General features: G+C 42.5%; 1 protein-coding gene across 15 annotated transcripts in view; it reads left to right on the top strand.

The window, feature by feature from the left end:
- Positions 1 to 13,951, top strand: part of NAV2 (neuron navigator 2) — an 882,771-nt gene that overhangs the window by 559,301 nt on the left and 309,519 nt on the right. The window contains exon 1 of one of the 15 annotated variants that reach the window (XM_063728139.1): positions 1 to 13,951. This exon is cut by the window's left edge and continues 14,818 nt beyond it. The exons of the other annotated variants lie outside the window; for them this stretch is intronic. The gene's annotated coding sequence lies outside the window, so the exon portion shown is untranslated. 15 annotated transcript variants of the gene reach the window in all.

The raw sequence follows: 13,951 nt of genomic DNA, 5'->3' as shown, positions 1-13,951 counted from the left end.
GTTAGTTCTACAATTGCTGAGTGTTGTGTCCCTGTCACCAAAACGTGCTAAGAAGCAACAACCCTAATGAGTAGACAGAACTACTCAATGGATGTTAGTGTGGGCAGATAGCGTGAGATTTGGAATCAGTTGCCCTGTACAATGAACCCGGTATCTCCCAAATTAGGTGCTGGGCTGCAACTGGCCAAGACGCCTGTTATAGTCGTGCGGGCGGGGGCGGGGGGAGGGTGGGTGGTGGGGTGAAAAACTGTTGGTTGAGAAGCTCCTGGGCAGCCCTTGAGCTTCAGAAAGTCTATCACCTGCCCCTGCCAGGACAGTCCAGCATTTACTTGTTTTTCCTGCAGAGCATGTGCAAACTGTTAAGGGAATAGAGTCCCAAGTGCAGTAGAGATAATGAGGTCAAGTGTGCGGGTGCTTTTCGGAACTCACCCCCCCACACACCCACCCTGTTCTTTCCTTTCTTTGCCTCCCCCTTGCTATATTCCACATATACTGGTGGGGACAGCAGAGCCCTGAGAGACTCTACTTTATATGGACTTAAGTGACTTTCATCAGTTAGGAGGCTGGAATATGCTCCTTTTCACAAGCGTAATTTGATGGAGAAATTATTTTAACTGTCCGTGGGTTTCAGCCCAGGGCTGCAAACTTGAATAGGAAAATGCATCTTGGCAGTTTCCTGGAGCTCAAGGGAGCCCCTCATCTTCTATTAAATTGACACACTTTGTTTGATTAATGCAGGTATGACATTAGTGATGGGTTCACAGTGCTTCTCCCAAGCTCTTCTATCCATCGCCCCCACTACACCTCTGTCCTCCCCACTAGCTAGACTGATGTTCCTCCCTGCACACTAGGGTTTGCTGTCCTCGCTGGCGGTTCTTTATGGGGAGAGTGGGGCTGGGCCTACTTCTGACAAGCCTGGGCTTTGGGGGGTTCTCTGGATATTCTAGCACTTGGGGAGCAGCCCACAGTCTCACATAGAGGATTCCAGTTGGCTTTCAGGAGGCCAGGCAAGGCTGCCCCCTCCTGGGAACATGTATGGGCTTCATAGAAGTTTTCAAGTCTCTCATGGTTTGAGAAGCAAGAAAACCTTCATTCTCTTCAACATATCAAATGTAAAATAATTCTCCTTCCCATTTCTAAGTAGACACCCTAGGACCTGCTCAAAAAAATCCCTCTCTTGACCAAATCATGTTACTCTGAAAATCCAGGTTCTGAATGAATCTTAAATCAAATTATCTTGAAATGCAAGCTTAGTGTGCTCCAACTTGATAGCTTGGCAATTATTTGTTTTTCCAAAAAGAGAGAAAAAAAGGAGAATGGGTGTGTGTGTGTGTGTGTGTGTGTGTGTGTGTGTGTATGTTTGTATGCATGTGTGTATAGATACATACATATGTGTATGTGTGTGTATCTTTTGGGAACTTTTGTGCTTTCATTACACCATGATGAAAATGTGAAGGTGTGTGGAAGCAACATTGGGCTCTCCAAAAACCGGGGATCCCAGTCTGGTCTGTAGCCTTGGGTCATTTATTTAAGCTTCAGAAAGTTTCCCCATCCTAGACAAGGCATGAGTCCAAATGAACAGTAGGTCTTACCTCAGGACCCAGATGTATTCTTTAATTAGTTCCTGATAAGTTTCCTCATGAGGTTGTTAGGACTGAACGTTTCAGAAGCAAGCACAAAAGATAACTTTATTTTTTTAGGGAGGTTTTGTATTTTAACCCCTGAAGTAACCTTATAGTTTATTTTTCCTTGTCTGATTACAATCTCCCAACTTGCTGACAGTTCACCTTTGAAATGAGTCAGCTTTGATCAGAGATGTGGCAGCCAGACAGGTCATTTTTACTGTCTGTGACTTAGTCCAACCAGTTTGGCAACAGCAGGACCCCATCCCAATTTAGAGAATGGAAAATGGGAGACACAAAGTCAGTCTGTGGTGGTGCGGCCTGCCCCCTGCCTGTGGGCAGCAGATTGCCCCTCTCCTCTTTGCACTGACTGACTGGGTCTCCCAAAAGGCAGAGTCCTTTGCCAGCCCTCTGCTGTCCTCCTTGGGCACCTCTCCCTTTGCTGTGTCCTCTCCAAGCCCAGCATTGCTTCAGATTGCTAAATGATACAAAGTGTGTCCTCACTGCCTCCCACTTTCCTTTTCCTCTTCCCTCTCTGAGGCTTACGTCTCCCTGGATCTTTTTCTTTTCGGTAGAGCAAGGCAGTTTCGGCCTCCACCTGAAAGTGGAAGTATAGGGTCAGTCACATGGACCTCCTAGCCCAGAGGATCATGAGCCAGGCTAACACCACTGGGGACTACTTTCGGAGGATGTGGCTGAGCTGGAATCTGCCCCCATCTTCTGGAGGCACGGTGACAAAGAAGGGCAGCCTCTGGCTGAATCTGAGTTCAAATCCCAGCACCGTCACTTACTAGCTCTGTAACCTTGGGCAAGTTACGTCACCTGTGAGCTCCTATTTTTTCAAAATGTGAAATTAAGAGGACAGTAGTCTTGAACTCCCAGGGTTGTTGTGAGGATTCAGTGATAAGTGCATGTAAAGCATGTAGTATGGTGTATGCCACATAGTGTGTGCTTAATAAGAGCTAAAATCATTGCTTTTATTTTAATAATTATCATTGCTGACCTTATCCATCATCACCCTTGTCCAGAGGAGAATAGCCAGGGTGGTGAGAGAACCAAAGCTTTGTTCTATGAAGAGTATTTATAGGAATTTGAAACTCTTTTATGATATTATGACTCATGAAAGAGACACTATGCCACCTTTTATCTCCGAAGGGCTAGAAGGATTGATCACTGGGGTTCTTCACCAAACTGGGACCAAAATTCAATTCAGTGGGAGGAAGAGTTTTCTGAGATTAGTGCCAAATGGCTCTTATAGGAGGTCAGAAGGTCTTTACCCCTGGCAGTTTAGGGAAACTTGGCATGGAGCTTGTGCAAGGGATTCATGCATCAAGGAGGAGTGGGATTGGGCTAGAGGGCTTGGCTGGCCTCTTCCATTCCCAGAATTCTCTGATTCTGGGTTCCAGGAAGAAAGACTACCTAGAGGAATATGCCACACTGTATAGCAACTTTATGTGATTGCTGAGGCCTCCCCAGCCACCTGTGATCTGTGAACTGGCCTCTTGTTCTTACATCTTTTAAATAAGTTAATGTCCATGCTCTTAATTTTGGTTTTGGATGAGTTATTATTTCTAGATACTTAAAGCAATTAGGCCTTATAGTGCCAGTATTGGTTAAGAATAGTACATCACCAAGGCAGGAGAATCACTTAAGGCCAGGAGTTCGAGGCTGCAGTGAGCTATGCTTATGCCACCATACTCCAGCCTGGGCGACAGAGTGAGACCCTGTCGCTCAAAGAAAAAAAAAAAATTACACCAATGTTTTTTCATCCTGGAGAATGGTTTTGTGGGGATGAGAGAGTTGATGGGGACAGGCAATTTGCAGGACCTCTGCTCTCCCACACAAATCAGCCTTCTAGGAAAGCCTCAGATGCACAAATTTAGAATATATTTTCTTTCCCAAGAAGCCATTAACCCTAACTAGGAAAAACAGACAGAGGGGAGCAGCTGCTTCCTCTCTGTTATAAACAGCCATTTTGATCACAGAGAAGGCCTCCTTTCCATTCCTTTCCAGGTTTGTCATGTTCTTGCACAGAGACAGTTGTGTGTTCCAGGCTGGGGTTTATTTTTACCAGCAATACAGATGTTTCTGCTCTTGTGCAAAATTTCATTAAAGTTCAACCAGTGGTTTACTGTGGGAGGAGACTGCCAAGGTTAATATTTCTGCAATGCATTCCCTTCTGTTCGTTCTTGGCACCAAAATATTCCCAGGTGGGCATGTTGTGCTGGTGCTGTATATCAAAACTACACAACAGAATCGCCAGTGCATCTGTTAAACTCAGGTGGAGTCTCTGATCACACAGAGCACATCAGCTTTGTCTTGAAAATACAGGCAGGGAGATACTCCCTCTGGTGAGTATCTGCTCACCCTTTAATGCCCTTTCGCAGAGAATGCCTCACACTGCAGAGGTTACCACAGGGGCCAAGAGAGCTTTTGGCAGCATGAAATGCTACATCCTTCCACTTTTCCCACTGAAATGGTGGGAGCAGATTTTCAGATATGTGTTCAAATCCTGTCTGTGGCTTAGGCAAGTTACTTACCTCTATAGAGTGTCAGTGTCTTCATCTGCAAAATGGAATTAGTCATCCCTGCCTCATAGGATATTGTGAGGCTTCATTGAGTTGCTGCATATAATTAATTGAGATAGAGCAGAATGCCCTGGGACAGGGAAGGTGCTTGTGAGAGGAAACTGTTAAATGAGCACTTGGGGGATTCCCCCAATGGTAGAGGATAATGTATAGTCCAGGGAAGCCCCTCATTCTTCTCCCTGCTTTTGCAATGGAAAAATTCTGCATGCAGCAGAACCAGTTCTTCTACCTGAGAGCTTGAAAAAGGCAAGTTAAAAGTAATAGCAATCTGACTTGTTTGATGTGTGTTTCCTCTGCGTCGCCCCATCTGTGGCTTATCGAATTGGAAAGTGGTCAAATAAACATGGCCCTTGTCTAGGAACAATTGGCAAGGGTAGGGTAGAGCTTGAAAGGGGTGTGGCTAGGATTAAAGGTGAGACAAAAGTGATATGGTATAAGGTGATCTGTGGCCAATTTGCTTAATGACTTTTACTACTTACTTTCTGAATCCAGGTCTACTCATTAGGTCAGTGAGAAGAGCCAGACCTCATGCACTTAAGAGAGCGGGTGTGTGTGTGTGTGTCCTTCGTGTCTCTGCAGATTTGTATGGTCATCTGGTTAAAAATAGATAATGTTCATACTCATTTTATAAGTCTCCATTGAAGAAGGGAATATGGACAAAATTATTCATTTTCAATTACAACTTCACCAAACGTATGTCTAGTTATTTAGGATTATTTTAGTCAGTACTCTTTGTAAGCTATCCCTCTCACATACCTCAGTGCAGTGTCAATTGCAGTACCCAACCCCAAGTCTTACAAGATATCTGAGTGCTGAATGAATCATCAACAAGAGACAGTCTTTTTTAGTCCATTTGAAATGCAGGGTGGATCTTATTTTAATCTTGAGAAGGTCAGTTATCAGTGGTTGAATCTGTGGATGGTCTTGTGGGAGGAGCATTCTGTTAATCAGCATATTGTGATAAGCAGGACATTCCATCTCCTGGCTGTGTTGAATGACAATGACATAGTGGATAATGTGTTCCCTTGGTGGTTTCTTTGTAATCCATCAAATCTGTCCATTCTTCTCTCTGTCCTTCCATCCATCTATTTATCCATCCATCCATCTGATAAACATTTATTGGCACTTGAGTTGACATGAAACTTACAAGGGGATATGGAGATAATGATCATAGATCCTGCTGTTAGAGAATTTAACATGTGAAATACGGGATAAGACATGTAAGAAACTGGATGAAAAGGCCAAGGATAATTTTGGGGTGAAGAGTGGCATTCTAACCCAGTGCATTTTGAGAGACCGGTAGGATCCCAGTTTATGAAGATGGTGCATTCCCACTGCAGGAGTAAAGGCCCAGAGGCTGGAAAGAGGTGGTTCTTTATGAGGAATCACCAGTACTTGAATTGGGCTGAAGTGAAAGGGAGGAGTGGGAAATCAGGGCACCTGCTTAAGTGGCAGTTCTTGAAAGTCAAGTTAAGGAAGTAGGACTTGGTTCTGTAGGTGCTTGGGAATGGTTTCATGGCAGGAGTGGCCAAAGGAAGACTTTCTGGCCCTCATTTGAATCTGGATGCATGCTGACAGATTCTGACAGGTCTTCCAATTTTTAAAGATTAAGTGTGAGCTGAGAGATGAGGCAGTCTCAATGATGGGTGATGGCTGATTCAGCAAAGCCAGGCATATGTAGCACCACTTACATTTTCTTCTCTCATGGCCTCTTTCTTTTCAGACCTCTTCTTATTTTTAGTTTTTGTCACTTTTATTAACAGTTTCTCTACTGTCACAGGCATTCCTCTAAGACCTACTCTCCAGCCTCACCTCTCAGTCCTCTAGGAATGAGAATTTTGAGATGGGGGTTTGGCGTCCATGGCTTCTTCTATCTTTGGAATCTGTCCCTTGGCTATAAATAAGGCTGTTGCTTAGTGCCAGTATTGATGGTATTTGCAGCTGTCCTCTGGGAGATGGACTCAGACGAATAACCCATTTTCAAGAGGACATGGCCATTAGGTGACAGCTATTTATGGTTTCTATTGACTAGGGCCAAACCTGAACTGTCACTGACATTAAAATTTCATGAGCTCTGAGCTGCCTTTCTTTATCAGGCTGTCTCTTTCCATTTATTTGAAATATCTAACCATGTTTATCTAGGTTCTTCAAAAGATAATCTTGAGGAACGCTTGTGTTGTGGCTGCTGGGACTTTACCAAATGTACTTCTCATCCCCGCAACATCCTTCTAAACCAGAGCATTCACATCTCCATTTCACAGAAGAGAACACTGAGGGTCAAAAGGTTAAACTGCTATCCCAGAGTCACCAGGTCAGTTCATAAGTGACAGAGCCAGAATTCAAACCGACTTCTGCCTAGAATCAAAGCCTGGATAATTTCCATGAAACCATGCGTGTCTGATTTCTGAACCTGGAATTTCACTACAGAGGTTTTTATTTATTTATTTTGTCCCCTGATAGCTCACTCACTTGGAGTTAAGTAGTTGATTGAACATGCAATTTTTAAAGCTCATTCATGCTGAATTTGCTTTAGTGTGGTAGCCAGTGTTCCATCTTTATAGAGTTTCTTTCCCACACTCTTATATGAAAATAAACAAGTTCCTAAAATGTCAGGCAAGATTCCTTCTGGCTTTGTAACCTAATGTATTTTATAGATGGCTGAATTCTCCAGTAAACATTTCATTGGAAAATATTCCTTTCCTGACTTCTGTTTCTCCATCAAAGGGATATTACATTGTAAGTGATAACTATTTCTTAGTGGCCTTGACATTGCAGTTCTGTGTAGGAAATTATCCTGCATCAGTCACTTCTGTTGTCATCAGATCCCTTTCATCTCAAGTACCTGCATTTCTTCAACTTAAAATTTGGAACATGATCAGGCCTGGGGCCAGGGAGGTGGAACCTCTTGATCTCTCATATCAGTGTTGATTCTTAGAAAGAAGAAGGTATGATGATTGATAACCTGGTCTTTGAAAGCAGAAAACCTTGGTCGAATGTCAGCTTTGCTTCTTGTTAACTACTAGACCTTGGGCAGATCGTGTCTCTGAATTTCAGTTGTTTTATTTTTAAAGTGGAGATTCATTTCTAAAGAGGGGATGGAGAATTTCTTTTGGTAATCTCATAGAGGCTTTGTATGCTGATACTTTGGTGAATTAGAAAAAGCAATGCTAGAGACCCTCCTTTTTGGGGAACACTTAAGCCTCGCTGTCCCACTCACCATATAATAGATTTTCTAAATATTAAGAAGTAACTTGGGTGTCAATGAAATGCCCCTCTTTCCTCTTTCAGAGATAATTATCTATATATCTCTATGTAGAGTGTGATATGATAGCTAACCCTGCCTGGGCATCAGAATCCTCTTGAGACCCTTGAAGGGAAAAGAAAAATAGGCATCCAAACCTACTGACTCGCACGCTTCAAATATGAGGCCCAGGCATCTGTGTTTCTTAAAAGCTCCCCCAGGGACTCTGATGCACAGCTAGAACTGAGACTAGTCATGTAACCAGCATATGGGGCAAATGTGATGTGTGGATTGCGGACAAAGCCCATGGAGTTTTCCTGCCATGGAGGTAAAGGCGTTAGCAACCTATGGCCTTTCTGTTCATTCATAGAAAGTCCCATGGTCATGATAATTTGCAAAGATAGTTTCACATGACAAATTAGAATATCCCTTCCACAATACAAACCAAAGCTCCAAACTGGAATTCTGGTCAGAACCCTGATGGAGGAGAGTGAAAACAGCCGGCCTCCTCCACCCTCACCTTCCTGCTCCACCCCCACCTTCCTGCTCCACCCCCAGGGAGCTACACAGAAGACAAAGATGCTTATTTAGATGCTGCCTTCTTGAGCTGGTTTCCTGCTCTGCTAAAAGCTGGGCCTTTCTTTTTTGGGGCACATTTAGGGTCCCTTTTTAGAACCCAAAATGCACTTATGTGCACACTCTCTCCAATGAGACATTTGAATTCCTTGCCCCAATGGTGGGGGCTGCAGGCCAATCCCAGCCTGGAACCATCCCTTGGTGCTACCACTGAACCATCAGCCATGCTCTTCTCTCTCCCTCTAGATTCTCAGGGCAGGAGTCAGGCCCCAGGCCACAGCATCCCTAACTGCAGGGATATCCACCACAGGCTCCCCAGTGACCCCACTGAAGTTCTCACCCACCCACTAGGTTTGATTGGGTGAGCAAAGGATGTGCTCATAGCAGTGTTCTCCAATGATAACCTCCTCTCAGAAAATTCTCTCTCTACATGTTCACCTGTTTTTCTATCCTCCATCTGATACAGCAGGAAAAGTCATGAAACTGACTCTTTGATCCTTGAAATTCTGCATTTTGCATATTTGTCCTGGGCTTGCTTACTTTGGTAACCACTAACTGTGGTATTGGTGCCTCAGCTTAAGCCAACTTATGAGTAGCCACTCTGTCATGCTGAATTACCTTCATAGTGGCAGGTGGCTGTCAGGTGAGATGAGCTTGGTATTGAGACTGGCTATGAGTCCTTAAGCAAGTGTTTTAACCTCTCTTAAAAACAGGACTAGTCACAGAAACTAATTCTAAGATTGTGAGGATTAAATGTGGCAAACACATATAAAGGGCTTAGTGTGTGGCACATAGGAAGTGCTCAGTGGTACCCATTATCCAGCCTCAGTTCCGCTAAAACTCCAGCCATCTTAGCTGCCCTCCTTAAAACTTCATTCACTGAGGGGCACCAGCTGGAGAGGGGTTGCATCACCACTCCATGGGGGAACACTCCTCTAGCTCAGTCAGCTCCTGACTAGGAGCTGTCAGAAGCCACCAAGGAAAGGTCCCATTCAGAACTGAGCACAAAAGCGGGGTCACTAGAGCTAACTGAATTAAGCAAGTTATCAGGCAGTAGAAAATGCAGTTAGATTTGCATCCTTGAAGCAGATGGCCTGCACAAAATGATTAAATTAGTTTTATTAAGTTTGGAGGAATTAATTTATCACTTTATTATTTTTTCTTTTATTTATTAAAAAAAGAAGAGATGTGAGTTTGTTATCTCTGGCAAAAGAGATTTATAGCAAGTTTATCTGCTAGTGGAAAACAAGAGTTACGGTAGGACCTTAAAAAACAATTGTCTTTTTATTGTCTATTAATAGTCGGTACAATTATGTAGAATGTGGCCCAGAGAATAGAAATGCTGCCACCTATTGCTGGTAAAACCTGGCTTATGTTTCCAATCATATGGGGGATATTTTTTTCCCCTTAGAAATAAATCTTCACTTCATGGGTTATTGAGTATTTAATTCATTTTGGAGACATTTTTATGCTACTGGTGTTCTTAGGATCTGATGTTTTCTAGTTTATTGATTATTAATTACAATGTCTCACATCAAGTAAACTTGAGGGAACCTCTGGCATTTTTGAGTCCTTCTTTTAATGGTGAGGAAGAACCAAATGCAGAATCTTTATCTAAGAACAAATGGGAGCTTTTGAGTTAGAGCTCAGGGTTGTTAACTGGAGATTCCCAATACTTATTGTTTGGGCACAAATAGTTCTTTCATGGCCCTTTTGAATGGATCAAAGCAAAACCTGGAGTTTTGAATGGCTTCTTTTTTGTTAAGTCCTTTTATCCTGAACAGTTACTAATGAGTATTCTAGGAAATTCATGCATGCAGGAAGAATTTCTTGTACATAATAACTAGGGCATAAACTTTATATTCACATACCCATGTGTGTTGTTTGTGTGTTTACACACACATGAGAGTTTCTGAAATTTTCTGATCTCAAATCAAACATCAGGCTAGCATTCTGCCCTTGAAATGGCTAAATCCATATGTTATCCATGGAGGATTAAGAATTGGATTTTCAAACCTGGTTGCACAACATAGTCAACTATGGAGCTTTGTAATTGTTCTTTTTTAAAAAATAAACTTTAGGACTAGATTTAATTTTACAGAAAATTTGATAGTACAGAAATTTGCCATATACCCCACCCATTATTAACAACTAATATTCACATATTAGTTAGTGAACCCATGAACCCACACTGAAATATTATCAGCTAAAGTCCATACTCTATTCTGATTTCCTTAGTTTTTACCTAATGACCTTTATCCGTTTCAGGATCCCATCCAGGATACTACATTTCATTTAGCTCTCATGCATCCTTAGACTTCTCTGGGCTTGACAGCTTCTCAGACTTGCCTTGTTTTTGATGCTCCTAATGGTTTTGAAAAGTTATAGTTAGATATTTTGTAGAATGGACATCATCACTATTGCCCCCCAGTTGGGATTTGTCTGATGCTTTTCCCCTAATTAGACTGAAGTTGTAGGTTTTGGAGAGGAAGACCACAGAGGTAAAGTGACATTTTTCATCCCATCCTATCAGGGTCATGCTATCAACATGACTTGCTAATGTTTATGTTAACCTCAATCACCTGGCTGAGATAGTGTTTGGCTGGTATCCTCACTGTAAAGTTACTCTTTCCCTCTTTTCCATGTTTTACTCTTTGTGCAGCCCACACTTAACCTTGAGAGCAGAACATCTACCTACTTTATTTGAAATTCTATTTACATGGAAGATTTTTCTATTCTATTTATTTAGTCAATCATTTCTTTATGGCAGTATCAATTATTTCACACTTTGAGTTATAATCCAATACTACTTTATTTTGTTGCTTAAATTATTTTGAGCTTGGCCAGCTTTGGCCATTGGGAGCTCTTTCAGTTGGCTCCTGTGTCACTTTGACATACTCCATCATTGTGTTTTGGAGTGCGGATATATGCCTACATTTTGGCACTATACTGTGCTCCAGGCTTATTTTAAATACTTCCTGCCCCAGTCCAAGAATCATTTCTCCAAGGATCCCTGGTTCTTTTGGTTGGAGAATGCTATTAGAAACCAAGATCAGGGGCTAGATCTGCTTGTTGCTACTGGGCTGTTGTTATTTTTAGAACTTTTCAGCTGAAAGAACAAGGATATGTACACGTATCTACAAACATCCTATCTAGATTCCTTTACACTGACATGCTGTATAGATCAGTATGTAATTTATACTGATAAACTATACTATAGTTTAGCTTATAAACTGAAAGCAGTTTTTAGTTTCTATAGAGTCTTCAATTCTAATCCATTACCACATGGCTCATCCTAGCCTTCCATCTTTGTTCATCTGTAAGCTTTCACTCCAACAGTGAGAACATCCTGTGAAGCTTGTTAGTAAACACACCTGGGCCTGGGCCTTATGGCCTGAGGTTGAGGTAGATGTCCACCTGGGATTTTGGCATCTGTATTTTGATAAGCTCTGCACAGATCGAACTCTCCCAATATAGGCTGTCACGATGCCATGTATTTCTCCTTTGTACCTTTTGTCACTGTTTCCTTTTGGCATCTTTTTATAATATCTTTATTTGACATCCTTATTTGATTAATATCTGTCAACTCCCTCAAGACAATAGGCTCTGTGTCAGTTTTGCTCATCATTCTGTCCTCAGAAAGGGTTCATTGTAGGTATTTATTAAATATTTGTTGAATGAATGGGTGGAATGACACACAGCAACACTGAGGAGGAAGAGAAAAATGTGTGTGACTTATCGAACTCTTCCTACATGCTAAACGGCTGTCTAGTTGCTTTCTAAATATTGTCCAGTTCAGGGATTTGAATCAGGTCCGGCTGACACCAGAATCCACACCCTTTCTGTTGTGGAGTTCCTGCTGGTAGGAAGCCTCTTGTCTTCTGCTTTGCATGTCATGGGCTTTCCTACTGGACTGGATGGAGCTGTGTGGGTGGCCCAGGAGGAGGTCAGAGGGGGATAAACAGCAGCACCCATTTAGAGTGTCACCCAGGCCCCATTAGGAAATTGACTCCAATTTGGTTTGGGAAGGGGGGTGTTTTTTCCTGCCTTTTCATGCTCACAATGAAGGTGACATTGATTTACAAATCAGTGGGTTGGAGCAGGGAAGGGAGGCTTCTATGGGTGGAAAAGATCAATTAAATGATTATCCCAGCTGCCACACACTAATGCCTTTCTTACTGAGTTTCAAAATCAGGAAGCAGAAGGTTACCACATTTAGCCTTTTACAGGAAATCTAATTGCCAACCTTGTGGTGCCAAGGTTTATTAGATTGGGAAGAGTTGCTCTTAGTGGCTGGCAGTTTCTGGCATGACAGAAAGCTTTCCACTGGCCACCTGGAATTGTAAATGACTGTCTCCTCTTCCTTTTTGTGTGCTTTTGCTAAAGTTTTATGCATATAGCCTTTTGTGATTTTTATCTTTTTGTGATTTTTATCTGGATTCTAGAGGGATGGGACTTAAGCTTGGTGAGCAGTCAAAAAAAATATTTATTCAATTCCTACTATGTGCTATGCCCTGGTCTAGTGGCTGAGAACTGCAGTGGTGAGCAAAACAGATTCACGTTGTCTTTAGAATCCTTTGTCTGGACTGGTCTTCCTATGGCTTAGTGGTTCCCAGACTGTAGTGTGCATGAGGACCGCCAGAATGCTTGTTCAAACCCAGTCTGCTGATTAGTTTTTCCATCGCCTTTCCATGGTCCTGTCCACATTGAAAAAAGGCAATCTCAAGAGCAGACCAGAATTCAGTCCAGCAAGCAACTCTTGCACAAATTGCACGGCTAAGCTGCCACCCCCACAATTTCTGATTCAGTAGGCCTGGAATGGGGCCTGATAATCTGCATTTATGATGAGTTCCCAGGCCATGCTAATGCTGCTGGTCTGGGAGGGAGAACCACTCCCTGAGCCTTTGCATGGTTGCTCTCTTCTTATCAGTTGGGTCTCTAATCAAATATTACCTGCTTAGAGAGGCCATTCTTGATTTCCCAACCACATTATCCCTCCACTCCTGACCATTCACTCTCTAATGCATCTTCATAGCATTTATTATTCTCTAATATTAGTTTGCTTATTTTTTATTACCATTTTGTCTCTCTCTCCTACCTCTCATCCTCAATAGAATAAAGCCTCATGAGAGCACTTCCTTAGACACTGTTGAATCCTCTGAGATTATCAGAGTACCAGAGTATGTGCTCAATAAATACCTGAATGAATTAAATAATTACAAGTGTAATAAGTCATATGAAGGAAAGACCTAAGATGCCTTGGTAGTGTAACAGGTAGATCTAAGGTGGAGCAAAGACATTGCATTTCATCCTACTTGGAGCAGTTTCTAGATGTGGCCTTAATGTCTAATTTAAACACTGCATACCAGAGTTTTGTCTTCAAAGTTACAAGCTGTGGGATTTGTTTGCAATCATAGCAGGCCACTCTGGATTTGTTTAGTTTTTCCATCGCCTTTCTATAGTCCTGTCCACGATGAAAAAAGGCAATCTTAAGAGGAGACCAGAATTCAGTCCAGCAAGCAACTCTTGCACAAATTGCATCGTGAAGTTGCCAGGCCCCTATCTCTGAGCTTGGCAGGAGGCACGGCCTGAAATGTACTTCTTCTAATAACCTTCCACCTGAAGCCTATACTCATTCCCTTGTTGGAATCTGGAATCCGGCACCCATGCCAATGTCTCGGTAGCCTTTTCGTAACCTCTACAAAGCTGAATGAAGGCTCAAACTCTTCTTTGCAGGAGTGAGACCTTTCGATGAAACATGCAGATTCCTCTCCTGCACTGGCCTTTTAGAGAAATGTAAGGGCAGGCACTGTTGTTTTTTCTTTTCAACAGAGTCAAGCAAAAGATGAGGCACATGGAGGCACCAGGCGACTAAAACCTCTGAGGATGATTGTCAAAACCCCACTGGAGGAGTTGGAAAGCAT

The sequence above is a fragment of the Pongo abelii genome, chromosome 9 (assembly GCF_028885655.2).
Source record: "Pongo abelii isolate AG06213 chromosome 9, NHGRI_mPonAbe1-v2.0_pri, whole genome shotgun sequence".
Lineage (NCBI taxonomy): Eukaryota > Metazoa > Chordata > Mammalia > Primates > Hominidae > Pongo > Pongo abelii.
Note: the sequence above shows the minus strand (reverse complement) of the source record. Positions and strands in the feature narration are given on the sequence as shown.